Raw genomic sequence first — 16,282 nt, 5'->3', positions numbered from 1 at the left:
AATTCAATGGTTTGGGGTATATTCATAAGGTTGTGCAACCATCACCACTATGTAATTCTAGAACATTTTAATCATCCCTAAAAGAAGAATTTCACACCTCAGACTTCTGATCATCCCTTTAGTCTAGCCCTTGACAACCATCAATCTACTTTCTGTCTCTATAGATTTGCTTATTCTGGACATTTCATGTAAATGTAGTCCAGCAGTCAGTTGGCTTTTGTGTCTGGCTTCTTTCATTTAGCATGATTTTCATTTAGCAAGGTTCATGAACAATGTGGAAAGTAGTACTATGTTCCTTTTAATAGTACACATTGGTTTTTAAATTCTATTCACCATTCAGAGGAGCCAGGGCTCCTTAGAGAAATGGCTGATTTCAGAGCTAGGGCAGGGAAAGAACAGGATGATTTTAGAACATCTTATTGGGAAAAAAAAAGCAAGGAAGTTTTCGCAAACGATAGAAACATCAAAAAGACACAAGAGCCAGTTTGAAGGGACTTCCATTGGCCAATTTGAGCAACAAAATAAGGGATAGTAAAAGGATTGCAACCTACTGAATAGGGCAAGAATCTAAATGCACACTGAAATTAATGAATGAAGTGGGAAGGGGAAGCTCTTTCTTACAATGCAAAGTAAATATAGAAGGAATGATGGAATTTGAGTATCACCATTTACTAGCCATCATAGCAGAATTGTTTCAGGTAAGAAGCATTAACAAATGCTTAAAACTAGGTAAAAATTTGAGGAGTAACAGGATATTTGCACAGTCTCAAAGTATATCCTCATAAGATACTTCTTAATTACAATGTTTAAATGAATGACTTTTGACTTGACAGTGGAGAAACTTTGCAGACACTACCTGAACCAAATGAATATAGTTAACATTGCCAGCAAAGGAATCATGTACCTCCTGATAAGATACACTGAATAGAACTCAGCATCAACTCTGTTGAATTCCTGCCAAAACTGAATGACTTGAATCTAATCAAGAAGAAACATGAGACAAAACCAAATGAGGGTATTCTACAAAATAACTGCCTTATACTCTTCTAAAATGCCAATATTCTGAAATGGAAAGAACTCAGGAACGTATTTAGAATATAAGAGATTAAAAGGATATGACAATTCTGTGCAACACATAATTTTGGATTTTCTTTTGCTATAAAGGATCTTAATAGGGATAATTGGCAAAATCTCAATGAAATCTGTAGATTAGATAATAGTATTGGTATATTGTTTAATTTCTTGATTTTCAAATAATTTTACTCTGGTTACGTAAGAATATTACTTTTATTCAGAAGTTTACACTGAAGTATTTTGGGGTCAAACTGCATGTCTGTAACTTTTATCCATTCAGAAGCCAAAATGTGTTTGTACGCACAAAGAGAAAGCTAGAGCAAATGCAGTAAGATGTAAACATTTGAGGAGTCTTGGTGAAGGATATGCAGAAATTCTTACTCCTGAAATTTTTTATAAAGCTGCAATTGCGTTTAGAAATTAAATTAAAAATAAATATTAATTTTGGCTCTGCCACTTACAAGCTCCATGTTTATACATTAAAATCTCTGTGCTTCATATCTGTACAATGGTAATAGTAGAACCCATATTGTTGTAAGTACGGCATTAGTTAATATTTGTGAAGCTCTAGAACATTGCTGGTACATAGTAGTGTACTGCATGTTAGCTATTATTAATACTTATGTCCTATTTCATTCTTTTCTTCCCTTTGAAACTAAAGTTTTTGAAATAATTATCTGAATTTTATTTCCATGCCTGACATTCCTCAAAATATCAGTCTGATTTTGATTCCCACTTTTTCTAAGGACACTGTGTCCATCTTAGTAAAACCTGTGGATAATTTGCTCTCCATATCTTTCTTGATCTTTTGTTAAGGTTTGATTTCACTGACCACTTCTTCCCTTGTGAAACATTTTATGACTTTTGTCTATTTTTTCCTTCCAGCTCTTCTCCATTGTGTTTGCCTTTTAGTATGCCTGTTCCTTGAATATTAAAGTTTAACAGTCAATGTTTTATAACTGAAAGAGTTGTATTTTAGGGGAGGTGTATATCATTTCCTTTAAAGATTGGGTAATCTATTTTGTTACCCTGATCAGAGGGTTCATATTTGTGTATTTAAAGGTAATGAATGGCAAGGTTTGGGGCCTACCAGTCAGTACAGATTTTTAATGTCTCTGATGGTGAAATTTCCTTTCCCTCAGGGTGTTATTAAAGCTTTCGGGGCTCTTATACATTTGTCTTAAAGCTGAGAATAAGACTCACATACCCAGTAAGTCTGCTTTCATAAACAATGCATTATGCTGTCTCTCTTCCATGTCTCTCTCTCTCTCTCTCTTTCTCTCTCGTATTCAATTCACTTTCCTACTCACTGGCCTGGCCAGAATTTTATTATTGTTGTTTCCTTTTGCTTCCCCAAAATCATTGACATATTGGACATTAGACTGATATTGTCCATGTTTGCCCAAGTATGGAACAGATATTTGACCTTATTTGTCAGTGATCTTTTGGGAGATGAGAAGGTAAAACTGTTTTCTCAAGTCCACTGAGATGGACATCCAGCATCCCTGCATACCAACCATCAAATATCAGTAGTATTTTTAGTCATTGTAACAACTGCAAATACCCCTACACATATTTAGATATTTTTTGGGGTAAGTGATATTTCCTTCAATAGGAGCCACTTTTCTAACCAATAACTAATGAACCAAAGCAGGGAACACTGCAGTGCATAAATGAAGTAAAAAATAATAATAGCGATAAATACATGGGGACATTTTTTATTACATTGATTTTTTCAACAATAGTTGTTGGAATATTAGCTAATTAAATATTTTATTACAGATTTTTATAGCAAAGTCTGTTTCGTTAGGGGTATTTTAATTTTTTTTTTTGTCATAAGATAATCATTAATGGAATCTAAAAGTATTTTGGAAATTCCAAATTCACAAAGGGAAAATTGGAAAGAGAAATGTAAAATAAATAATACATTTTAAAACTAATAAAGATATAAGATGGAAGAGTAAAAAATCAAATGTATCCTATCCTAACTGTGAATGGAGTGAATTTTCTCATTAAAAGACAAACTTTTGGTCCTGGCCAGTGTGGTTGGAGAGTTGTCCAGTAACAAAAAAGTTTTGGATTTGATTCCCAGTCAGGGCACATACCTAGGTTGTGGGTTTGGTCCCTGGTTCCAGCACATACAATCCCCAGCTGGGGCCCTTATGGGAGGCAAGCAGTTGATGTTTTTCTCTCACATCAATGTTTCTCTCTTTTCCTCTCTCTAAAAAGCAATGAAAAAATGTCCTTTGGTGAGGGTTAGAAAAAAAAAGAAAGAAAGGAAGACTTTTAAATTGGCATGAAAAATGAAAGGTAGCTATAATTCATTTATAATTAAAATACCTTAATCAATATGATAAAGGTTGAAAATAAGGAGGTAGGGAAAGAGATATTAAGTGAACATGAACAAGGAAGTGAGTTAAAATTAATTAAAAGCATGTAACAAGACAAAAAATACCATAAAATGAAAAATAGGTCAATTTACAAAGGAATTAAGAGGCATAAACCTATATGCGCACACACAAAAAAAAAGAAAGAAAGGAAGGAAGGAAGGAAGAAAGAAAGAAAGAAAGAAAAAGAAAGCAAGGAAGGAAGGAAGGAAGGAAGAAAGAAAAAGAAAAAGAAAAGGCAACCAAGTAAGTATGTAAAAGAAAAGTCTATAGGAAATGTAAGGACAAATATAAAATACAGTTTTGGTGGGTGACTTTAATATAGTCCTCTCATATAAGATATACGTAGGAGATTTTATGTAAGATGTAGATTTCAGTAAAGACAGAAATTAAAAAATAAAATTAATGCTTGATTTAGTAAATATTGCTAAAACCTTATATATCTCGAACAGATAATACCCACTTTTATGGGTATATCCCTAGAAAATTGTACTTGGACATAAGTAAACTTAAAATACTCAAGTTTTAATTAGAATAAATAATTTGAAAGCATACCAGACCTGTTGTGAAGTAAGAAAATACACTTTTAGAACAAAGAAAAAGTTTAGAGAAAAAAATGCAACTTTCCATGAAATACAGAAAACAAAAACTCTTTATTCCAAAATGTATGGGATGTGGTTATAACTGCCACCATTTTTAAAGTAAAGAGACCAGGGGGAAAAAATTATATTTGTCCTAAGAAATTTGAAAAAGAACAATGAGTCAATGCATAAAACCTAAGTGGGATCGAAGTTAATTTTGTAGTGGAATATCATAAAAAAGAAAAAGGTAGTTGAAATTGATAAATACATATTAAATCTGGTTCTTTGGAAAGATAATAAAATACTGAACCCTTCCTGATTCTTATAAGGTAAAGAGAGAAAGCAAAAATAGACAAACTGGGAATGTGATATAGGAGATATTGAAATAATTACAAGAGAACTATATGCAATTCTATAGCAAAAACTCAAACTTTTGGAACATGAAAAGGTAACAATGAGTTGTTACTATTTACATTGTCTGAGAACGCTGACTTGCTCGAAGGGAGACAAGGCAAGAAGTTTGTGATGCAGGACCCTAAAAATGGTCAGGGATGGGAGGCACAAGCTGCTCCAGAAGAAGGTGATGAGGGATGTAGCAGACAACAGCTTCCCAATCAGGAAAGGGAAGTAACAGAGCTCCAGAACTTCTGATCCAAGCAGCCAAGAATTACCTGAAAACAGCCACATGGAACAGAAAGCAGGGCTTTATTAATCTCATCAGGTACCTGATGACTCTTAAATGTGAGCAAATGATTCTAAAATGGGAGGCATGGCCTGAGAGCCTTAAATGAGAACTCTTTATTCCTGAATCTACTTATTTCACCCTAAATCTAGAGTATCTTAAACCGCTGTGACGTTAGAGCCAATCTGACCAGTGTCAGAGACGAGGGGAGTGTTGAGCACGTTTCTCCTCAGTGCTTAAGCCTGAATCCTGGGCTCATCTGCCCTGTGGGAGGACGGGGAACAGAAGTGATAGCTGGACGGCTTTCCACCTTGGCCACCTTACTTATTCTTTTTTTTTTTTTTTTTTTTTTTTCCCCTCTTGCTTCCCTGTATCCTGCCCCTCCCTTCCCCCACATTCAGTCCCCACTCAGTTGCCCATGTCTGTGGGTCATTTATACATGTTCTTTGATTTTACACTTCCCCTTCTTACCCCCTTTTCTCCCTCCCCCCTCCCCCCTTGTTACTGTTAGTCTACTCCTTGTTTACATACCTCTGGTTCAATTTTGCTCATTTGTTTGTGTTGTTCATTAGTTTCCTGTAATAGGTGACAGCATAACGTATTTTTCTTTCGTTGCCTGGCTTATTTCGCTAAGCATAATTCTCTCTAGTTCCATCCATGTTGTTGCAAATGGTAGAAGTTCCTTCTTTCTTTCTGCTACATAGAACTCCATTGTGTAAATGTACCACAGTTTTTTGATCCACTCATCTACAGATGGGCATTTAGGTTGTTTCCAGCACTTGGCTATTGTAAATAGTGCTGCTATGAACATTGGAGTGCATAGGTTCTTTTGAATTGGTGTTTCAGGATTTTTCGGATATAATCCCAGTAATGGAATTGCTGGTTCAAAAGGCAGTTCCATTTTTAGTTTTTTGAGGAAATTCCAAACTGTTTTCCATAGTGGCTGCACCAGTCTGCATTCCCACCAGCAATGCACCAGGGTTCCCGTTTCTCCGCATCCTCTCCAGCACAAGTTGTTTGTTGATTTGTTGATTATGGCCATTCTGACTGGTGTGAGGTGGTATCTCATTGTGGTTTTTATTTGCATCTCTCTGATGGCTAGTGATGTTGAGCATATTTTCATATGTCTATGGGCCCTCCGTATGTCTTCTTTGGAGAAGTGTTTGTTCAGGTCCTTTGCCCATTTTTTAATTGGGTTGTCTGTCTTCTTGGTGTTGAGTCGTATGAGTTCTTTATATATTTTGGAGATCAATCCCTTGTCTGAGATGTCATTGGCGAATATATTTTCCCATATGGTTGGTTTCCTTTTCATCTTGCTGATGTTTTCTTTAGCTGAGCAGAAACTTTTTAGTTTGATGTAGTCCCATTTGTTTATTCTTTCCTTTATTTCCCTTGCCTTAGGAGATATATCAGTGAAAATGTTGCTACGTGGGATATCTGAAATTTTCCTGCCTATTTTTTCCTCTAGGACTTTTATGGTATCACGGCTTACATTTAAGTCTTTGATCCATTTTGAGTTTATTCTGGTGTATGGTGTAAGTTGGTGGTCTAGTTTCATTTTTTTGCATGTCCCTGTCCAGTTCTCCCAACACCATTTGTTGAAGAGGCTCTTTTCACTCCATTTGATGTTCTTTCCCCCTTTGTCAAATATTAGTTGACCATATGAACCTGGGTTTATTTCTGGGCTCTCTATTCTGTTCCATTGATCTATATGTCTGTTTTTATGCCAGTACCAGACTGTTTTGATTACCGTGGCCTTGTAGTATAGTTTGATATCAGGTATTGTGATTCCTCCTACTGTGTTCTTCTTCCTCAAAATTGCTGTGGCTATTCGGGCTCTTTTTTGGTTCCATATAAATTTTTGAAGTATTTGTTCTAGGTCTGTGAAATATGTTGCTGGTATTTTAATAGGGATTGCATTGAATCTATAAATTGCTTTGGGTAGTATGGACATTTTAATGATGTTGATTCTTCCCATCCATGAGCATGGTATATGCTTCCATTTATTTGTATCTTCTTTAATTTCTTTCTTCAATGTTATGTAGTTTTCTGAATACAGGTCTTTTACCTCCTTGGTTAAGTTTATTCCTAGGTATTTTATTTTTCTTGTTGCTATGGTAAATTGAATTTTTCTTTCAGTTTCTATCTCTGAGTTTTTATTGTTGGTGTATAAAAATGCCTTTGATTTCTTAATATTGACTTTGTATCCTGCTATTTTGCCGAATTCACTTATTAGGTCGAGTAGTTTTTTTGTGGAGTCTATAGGGTTTTCTATGTACACTATCATGTCATCTGCAAATAATGACAGTTTTACTTCCTCTTTTCCAATTTGGATGCCTTTTATTTCTCTTTGTTGTCTGATTGCTGTGGCTAGAACTTCCAAGACTATGTTGAATAGGAGTGGGGAGAGCGGACATCCTTGTCTTGTTCCTGATCTCAGGGGGAATGCTCTCAGTTTTTGCCCATTGAGTATGATGTTGGCTTCAGGTTTCTCATATATGGCCTTTATTATGTTGAGGTATGCTCCCTCTATTCCCATTTTGCTGAGAGTTTTTATCATAAATGGGTGTTGTACTTTATCAAATGCTTTTTCTGCATCTATTGATATTATCATGTGGTTTTTGTCTTTCATTTTGTTTATGTGGTGTATTACGTTTATTGATTTACGAATGTTAAACCATCCTTGCATCCCTGGGATGAATCCTACTTGATCGTGGTGTATGATCTTTCTAATGTGTTGCTGGATCCGGTTTGCCAATATTTTGTTGAGGATTTTAGCATCTATGTTCATCAGCGATATTGGCCTGTAGTTTTCTTTCTTTGTTGTGTCTTGACCTGGTTTTGGAATTAGGGTTATACTGGCTTCATAGAATGAGTTTGGCAGTCTTCCCTCTTCTTGTATCTTTTGGAATAGTCTGAGAAGGATAGGAGTTAGTTCTTTCCTAAATGTTTTGTAGAATTCACTTGTGAAGCCATCCGGTCCAGGGCTTTTGTGTGCTGGGAGTTTTTTGATTACTGCTTCAATTTCACTAGCTGTTATTGGTCTATTCAGACTTTCTGCTTCTTCTTGATTCAGTTTGGGAAGACTATAGGTTTCCAGGAATCTGTCCATTTCCTCTAGGTTGTCAAATTTCTTGCCATACAGTTGTTCATAATAATTTCTTATAATCCTTTGTATTTCTGTGGTATCAGTTGTGATTTCTCCTCTTTCATTTCTGATTTTATTTATTTGGGTCCTCTCTCTTTTTTTCTTGATGAGCCTGCTTAAAGGCTTGTCAATTTTGTTTATTTTTTCAAAGAACCAGCTCCTACTTTTGTTGATCTTTTGAATTGTTAGTTTAGACTCTATGTCATTTAATTCTGCTCTGATCTTGATGATTTCCTTCCTTCTACTTGATCTGGGCTTTGCTTGTTGTTCTTCCTCTAGATCTTGTAGCTGTAGGGTTAAATTTTTTATTAGATATTCCTCTAGCTTTTTTAGGTAGGCCTGTATTGCTATGAACTTTCCTCTTAGGACTGCTTTCGCTGTATCCCATAGGTTTTGGGTTGTTGTGTGTTCATTATCATTAGTTTCCAGAAACTTTTTGATTTCTTCCTTGATGTCATTGTTAACCCATTCATTATTTAATAGCATGTTATTCATTTTCCATGAGTTTGAATGTTTTTGAGTTTTTTCCTTGAGGTTGATTTCCAATTTTAAGCCATTGTGATCTGAGAAGATGCTTGATATAATTTCAATTTTCTTGAATTTGTTAAGGCTTGTTTTGTGTCCTACCATGTGGTCTATCTTTGAAAATGTTCCATGTGCACTTGAGAAGTATGTATATTTTGCTTCTTTGGGGTGAAAACTTCTATATATATCGACTAAGTCCATTTGATCTAGGGTGTTGTTCAGTGCCTCCATATCTTTGGTGTTTCTTTGCTTCGAAGATCTGTCCATTGTTGACAATGGGGTGTTAAAGTCCCCTACTATGAGTGTGTTGTTGTCTATATCTTTCTTGGAGTCTTTCAAAAGTTTCCTTACATATTTGGGTGCTCCTAAGTTTGGTGCATATATATTTATAAGGGTTATATCTTCTTGATGGATTTTTCCCTTAAGTATTATGAAATGCCCTTCTTTGTCTCTTTTTATGGACTTTGCTGTGAAATCTGTTTTGTCTGATGTAAGTATTGCTACCCCGGCTTTTTTTTCATGTCCATTTGCTTGGAATACATTTTTCCATCCCTTTACTTTCAGTCTGTGTAGATCTTTTGTTCTAAGGTGGGTCTCTTGTAGACAGCATATATGTGGGTCATTCTTTCTAATCCATTCAGCTACCCTATGTCTTTTAATTGGAGCGTTTAATCCATTTACATTTAAGGTTATTACCGATAAGTACTTATTCATTGTCATTTTTCCCCTTTGTACTCGTGTTCTTCTCTGTCTCTCTCTGTTTCTTTATCTTCTTAGAGCAGACCTTTTAGCATCTCTTGCATTGCTGGTTTGGTGGAGATGTATTCTTTTAGCCTTCTTTTGTCTTGGAAGCTCCTTATTTCACCCTCCATTTTGAATGAGAGCTTTGCTGGGTATAGTATTCTAGGTTGTAGGCCTTTGTTTTTCATTGCTTGGAATACTTTTTGCCATTCCCTTCTGGCTTGTAGTGTTTCTGCTGAGAAATCTGATGATAGCCTTATTGGAGTACCCTTGTATGTTATTAGTTGTTTTTCTCTTGCTGCTCTTAGGATCCTCTCTTTGTCTTTGAATGTTGCCATTTTAATTATGATGTGTCTTGAGGTGGGCCTGTTGGGGTTCATCTTCATTGGGACCCTCTGTGCTTCCTGGACTTGCGTGACTCTTTCTCTCCTTATGTTAGGAAAGTTTTCTGTCATTAGTTTTTCAAAGAGGTTTTCTATCCCTTGCTCTTCTTCTTCTCCTTCTGGAATTCCTATGATACGGATATTATTACGTTTCATGTTGTCCTGCAGCTGTCTTAGAACCTCTTCAGTCTTGTTCAGTCTTTTTTCATTTTGTTGCATTGTCTGGGAGTTTTTGTGTAGGTTGTCCTCCAGCTCGCTGATCCGATCTTCTGCTTCCTCTAGCCTGCTTTTAATTCCTTCTACTGTGTTCTTCAATTCAGAGATCGTATTTTTCATTTCCTCCTGGCTCTTATTGATAGCTTCTATGTCCTTTTTCATGCTCACGTAATTTTCTGTGAGTTCCTTGTAGTTTTTCTGGAGTTCTTTGAAGTTTCCGCTGAGCTCATTCAGCTTCTCCATAATCCATGTTTTGAATTCCATATCTGATAGTTCGCTCCCCTCTATTTCATTTAGCACTCTTTCTGGGGATTCTACCTTTCCTTTTGATGGGAGGTTGTTTCTCTGTCTCCCCATTTTTTTGACTCCTATTGTTTGTTGGTGCTTCTTGGAATCGCCACCTTACTTATTCTTAAAGCAAGAGGTGAAAGGAAGTGGGAAGTAGCAAGAGGAAGACCGAGCCCCGCCCTGCGAAGGCTGGCTCCCTGGAAGCTTCAGGGGCCGGGCAGGGAGCCACTGCACCACGTGGACCGTTGAGGTGATTTTATTTTTGACTCCATGATATACGTGCTCAGTCTGGGAGCAGGAGCCGATCTTCTTGCCTTCCTGGTTAATGTATCTGCTAGTATAGCACACTGTTCTGTCAGTCTAGTGTCTGTGGTGAACTCTGGGTTCACGTTTGGAGTTTCAGTCCCAGTTCTGCCACTGACAAGCTATGAGATGGTGGGCAAGTTTTTAACCCCTTTGTTCCCAGTTTCCTCGTGTATCTATGAACTGGGAATAATGGTAGAGTCTACTTCTCAACGCTTTTGTGATAATTGACTGAGAAAAAAACGGGTGAACTACTTAAAAACAGTGTCAAGCATATGGTAAGAGCGGAATAGGTATTAGCTATGTAATTTTTTTAAAAAGGGGAATGTAGATTTTATTGAACTTAAGACTTTAATTTTGTTATTTAGTAAGTAGCATAGTTGAAAATATTAAAACTAAAATTTAAATTCATTCTACTTTTGAAGTTTATTCAAGTTGAATAGATTTATGTTGATAGCACAGTCAGCTTATATGTTCTACCTGTGAATATTTTATCCTTTGGAGTATTTTTCATGTGTAGTAAATACTGTTTTTGGAGCAAAATTCTTCCGAAAAAAAGTGCATAATACCAGAGGATTGTTTTAACAGGGTTTCACATAATGTTTAAGGGGACAGACAAGGATTTCATGTCATAAAAGAACAGCTGAAAGAGTTATTCTGTACTCAATATCGAGTAATATTTAAATAGCACAGTCTGTACTCCTTGCCCAGCTGCCTCACTGAACGGCTACAAGTTACCTGCACTTGTTCTCTGAACCCAGTTTAATTCAGACTTAAGTTTTAATGCATATTGAGTCCAGATACAGAATATTGGATCATTTGCTGTGTGTATGCAGTTTATTTAAATGTCTACTGATTTTTGCCTTTGGCAGACTTAGATAAATAAAATTGATGTTTTTGCAGGATTTACTTTACACCGTTGCACTGTGCAGTGGGCTGGTGTTGGAACACAATAGCTTTTAAATTGAACTGCTTACTGAGTGATCTGTAAAAGCTTTCTAGGTGTCTTTCTTTTTTTTTTTTTTTTTTTTTTTTTTTTATTTATTTATTTTGGTTTTTCAATTACAGTTGTCCCCTTTTCCCCCAATTTCTCTCCCCCACCCAGCCCACCCCCTCTCCCGCAATCATATCCCTCCCCGCTGTCCATGTCCATGAGTCCTTCATACAGGCTCTTTAATTAAACCCTTCCCTTACTTATCCCCCTTCTCTCCCTCTCCCCTCCCCCCTATTGACTGCTACTCTGCTCTTTGTTCTATTTAGTTCCTTTGTCTGTGTTGTTCTTTAGTTTCCTGTATTAGGTGATATCATATGGTATTTTTCTTTCTTTGCCTGGCTTATTTCACTAAGCATAATTCTCTCTAGTTCCATCCATGTTGTTGCAAATGGTAGGAGTTCCTTCTTTCTTTCTGCTACATAGTATTCCATTGTGTAAATGTACCACAGTTTTTTGATCCACTCATCTACAGATGGGCACTTAGGTTGTTTCCAGCACTTAGCTATTGTAAACAGTGCTGCTATGAACATAGGGGTGCATAAGTTCTTTTGAATTGGTGTTTCAAGATTCTTCGGGTATAATCCTAGTAGTGGAGTCGCTGGTTCAAAAGGCAGTTCCATTTTTAATCTTTTGAGGTAATTCCATACTGTTCTCCATAGTGGTTGCACCAGTCTGCATTCCCACCAACAGTGCAGTAGGGTTCCCGTTTCTCCACATCCTCGCCAGCACTTGTTGCTTGTTGATTTGTTGATGATGGCCATTCTGACTGGTGTGAGGTGGTATCTCATTGTGGTTTTTATTTGCATCTCCCTGATGGCTAATGATGTTGAGCATTTTTTCATGTGTCTATGGACCTTCTGTATGTCCTCTTCGGAGAAGTGTTTGTTCAGGTCCCTTGCCCATTTTTTAATTGGGTTGTTTGTTTTCTTGATGTTGAGTCGTATCAGCTCTTTATATATTTTGGAAATCAGTCCCCTGTCTGTGATGTCATTGGCAAATATGTTTTCCCATATGGTTGGTTTCCTTTTCAATTTGCTGTTGTTTTCTTTTGCTGAGCAGAAACTCTTCAGTTTGATGTAATCCCATTTATTTATTTTTTCCTTTATTTCTCTTGCTTTAGGAGATGTATCCGTGAAGAGATTGTTACGTGAGATATCTGATATTTTCTTGCCTATGTTTTCCTCTAGGACTTTTATGGTGTCACGGCTTACATTTAAGTCTTTGATCCATCTTGAGTTTATTCTCGTGTGTGGTGTAAGTTGGTGGTCTAGTTTCATTTTTTTGCAGGTCCCTATCCAGTTCTCCCAGCACCATTTGTTAAAGAGGCTCTTCTCACTCCATTTTATGTTCCTTCCTCCTTTATCAAAGATTAGTTGACCATAGAGGCCTGGGTTTATTTCTGGACTCTCTATTCTGTTCCACTGATCTATATGTCTGTTCTTATGCCAGTACCATACTGTTTTGATTACAGTGGCTTTGTAGTATTGTTTGATATCTGGTGTTGTGATTCCTCCTGCTGTGTTCTTCTGTCTCAAGATTGCTTTTGCTATTCGGGGTCTTTTTTGGTTCCATATGAATTTATGGAGTATTTGTTCTATGTCTGTGAAATATGTCATTGGTATTTTAATAGGGATTGCATTGAATCTGTAAATTGCTTTGGGTAGTATGGCCATTTTGATGATGTTGATTCTTCCCATCCAAGAACATGGTATTTGCTTCCATTTATTTGTTTCTTCCTTAATTTCTTTCTTCAATGTTATGTAATTTTCAGAGTACAGGTCTTTTATCTCTTTGGTTAAGTTTACTCCTAGGTACTTTATTTTTCTTGTTGCTATAGTAAATGGTATTTTCTTTTTTGTCTCTGTCTCTGCTATTTTATTGTTGGTGTACAGAAATGCCTTGGATTTCTGTATATTTATTTTGTACCCTGCGATTTTGCCAAATTCACTTATTATATTGAGTAGTCTTTTAGTGGAGTTTATAGGATTTTCTAGGTATACTATCATATCATCTGCATATAATGAAAGTTTCACTTCCTCTTTCCCAATTTGGATTCCTTTTATTTCTTTTTCTTGTCTGATTGCTGTGGCTAGGACTTCCAACACTATGTTGAAAAGGAGTGGAGAGAGTGGACAACCTTGTCTCGTTCCTGAGTTCAGGGGGAATGCTTTCAGTTTTTGTCCATTGAGTATGATGTTGGCCTCAGGCTTCTCATATATAGCCTTAATTATGTTAAGATATGCTCCCTTTATTCCCATTTTGCTGAGTGTTTTCATCATAAATGGGTGTTGAACTTTATCAAATGCTTTTTCTGCATCTATTGATATGATCATGTGATTTTTGTCTTTCATTCTGTTTAGGTGATGTATTATATTTATTGATTTGCGAATATTAAACCATCCTTGCATCCCTGGAATGAAGCCCACTTGATCATGATGTATGATCTTTTTGATGTGTTGCTGGATCCTGTTTGCCAATATTTTATTGAGGATTTTAGCATCGATGTTCATCAGTGATATTGGCCTGTAGTTTTCTTTCTTTGTTGTGTCTTGACCTGGTTTGGGGATTAGGATAATACTGGCTTCATAGAAAGAGTTTGGGATTTTCCCTTCTTCTTGGATTTTTTGGAACAGTTTGAGGAGGATAGGAGTTAGTTCTTCCCTGAATGTTTTGTAGAATTCGCCTGTGAAGCCATCCGGTCCAGGGCTTTTGTGTGCCGGGAGATTTTGGATTACTGTTTCAATTTCCTTCTTTGTTATTGGTCTGTTGAGACTTTCCACTTCTTCTTGATTCAGTTTTGGAAGGTTGTATGTTTCTAGAAATTTGTCCATTTCTTCTAGATTGTCAAATTTCTTGTCATACAGTTGTCTGAAGTAATTTCTAACTATCATTTGTATTTCTGAGGTATCAGTCGTGATTTCTCCTCTTTCATTTCTGATTTTGTTTATTTGTGTCTTCTCTCTTTTTTTCTTGATTAGACTGGCTAGAGGCTTGTCGATTTTGTTGATTTTTTCGAAGAACCAGCTCCTAGTTTCGTTGATCTTTTGGATTGTTTGTTTAGTCTCTATGTCATTTAGTTCTGCTCTGATCTTGATGATTTCATTCCTTCTTCTTGCCCTAGGCTTTGTTTGTTGTTGTTGTTCTAGTTCTTGTAGCATTGTGGTTAGGTTTTTTATTTGAGATTCTTCTAGCCTTTTCAGATATGCCTGTATTGCTATAAACTTCCCTCTCAGGACTGCTTTTGCTGTGTCCCACAGGTTTTGGGTTGTTGTGTGCTCATTATCATTAGTTTCTAGAAATTTCTTGATTTCTTCTTTGATGTCATTGTTAGCCCATTCATTATTTAATAGCATGTTATTCAATCTCCATGAGTTTGGGTGTCTTTGATTTTTTTCTCTGAGGTTGATTTCTAGTTTCAAGGCATTGTGATCTGAAAAGATGCTTGATATGATTTCAATTTTCTTGAATTTGTTGAGGCTTGTTTTGTGACCTATCATGTGGTCTATCTTTGAAAATGTCCCATGTGCACTTGAAAAGAATGTATATTTTGCTTCTTTGGGGTGAAAAGTTCTATATATATCAGTTAGATCCATGTGGTTTAGTGTGTTGTTCAATGCCTGTATATCCTTGGTGTTTCTTTGCTTTGATGATCTGTCTATTGTTGATAATGGAGTGTTGAAGTCCCCTACTATGAGTGTGTTGTTGTTGATATCCTTTTTGTGGTCTTCTAGTATTTGCTTTATGTATTTGGGTGCTCCTATGTTGGGTGCATATATGTTTATCAAAGTCATATCTTCTTGATGGATTGTTCCTTTAAGTATTATGAAATGTCCTTCTTTGTCTCTTTTTATTGTCCTTGCTTTGAAATCCATTTTGTCTGATATGAGAACTGCTACCCCGGCTTTTTTTTCCGGTCCGTTTGCTTGGAATATTTTTTTATATCCCTTTACTTTCAGTCTGTGTAAATCTTTTGTTTTGAGGTGTGTTTCTTGTAGACAGCAAATATGTGGGTCCTGTTTTCTTATCCATTCCGTTACCCTATGTCTTTTAATTGGAGCATTTAATCCATTTACATTTAAGGTTATTATTGACGTGTATTTATTCATTTCCCTTTGTACCTCTGTTCCTCTCCTCTCTTGTTTTTTCCTAGAACAGTCCCTTTAGCATCTCTTGCAATGCTGGTTTGGTGGAGATGTATTCTTTCAGTCTTCCTTTGTCTGAGAAACTCCTTATTTCACCTTCTATTTTGAATGAGAGCCTTGCTGGGTAGAGTATTCTTGGTTGTAGGCCTTTGTTTTTCATTGCTTGAAATATTTTTGACCATTCCCTTCTGGCTTGTAATGTTTCTGTTGAGAAATCAGTTGATAGCCTTATCGGAGCTCCCTTGTATGTTATTTGCTGCTTTTCTCTTGCTGCTTTTAGGATTCTCTCTTTGTCTTGGAATGTTGCCATTTTAACTATGATGTGCCTTGGAGTGGGTTTTTGGGGGTTCCTCTTGATTGGAACTCTCAGTGCTTCTTGGACTTGCATAGCTTTTCCTCTCATCAGGTTCGGAAAATTTTCTGTCACTATTTCTCCTATCAGATTTTCAATTCCATGTTCCTTTTCTTCTTCCTCTCGTATTCCGATGATCCTTAAATTATTTTTCCTAATGCTATCCTGTAATTCCCTTACATCTTGTTCATATTTTTTCAATCGTTTTCCATTTTGCTGTATTGTCTGGGAGTTTTTCTCTACATTATCTTCTAACTCACTAATCCGATCTTCTGCTTCGTTTAGTCTGCTTTTGACTGATTCTACTGTGTTTTTCAGTTCAGAGATTGTATTCTTAAGTTCTTCCTGGTTCTTGTTAACGATTTCTATGTCTTTTTTTATGCTGGTGTAGTTCTCTGCCAGTTCCCTGTAATTTTCTTGGAGCTGCTGGTAACTTCCTTGAAGGTTGTCATAGTTGATTTTAAGG

At 36.3% G+C, this 16,282-nt stretch overlaps 1 protein-coding gene across 1 annotated transcript in view; it reads left to right on the top strand.

Moving 5' to 3' along the window:
* Positions 1 to 16,282, top strand: part of AP3B1 (adaptor related protein complex 3 subunit beta 1) — a 258,639-nt gene that overhangs the window by 112,951 nt on the left and 129,406 nt on the right. The gene's annotated exons all lie outside the window — the stretch shown is intronic.

Source organism: Furipterus horrens, unplaced genomic scaffold (assembly GCF_987537825.1).
Source record: "Furipterus horrens unplaced genomic scaffold, mFurHor1.1.pri manual_scaffold_5, whole genome shotgun sequence".
In the NCBI taxonomy this organism is placed as follows: Eukaryota; Metazoa; Chordata; class Mammalia; order Chiroptera; family Furipteridae; genus Furipterus; species Furipterus horrens.
Note: the sequence above shows the minus strand (reverse complement) of the source record. Positions and strands in the feature narration are given on the sequence as shown.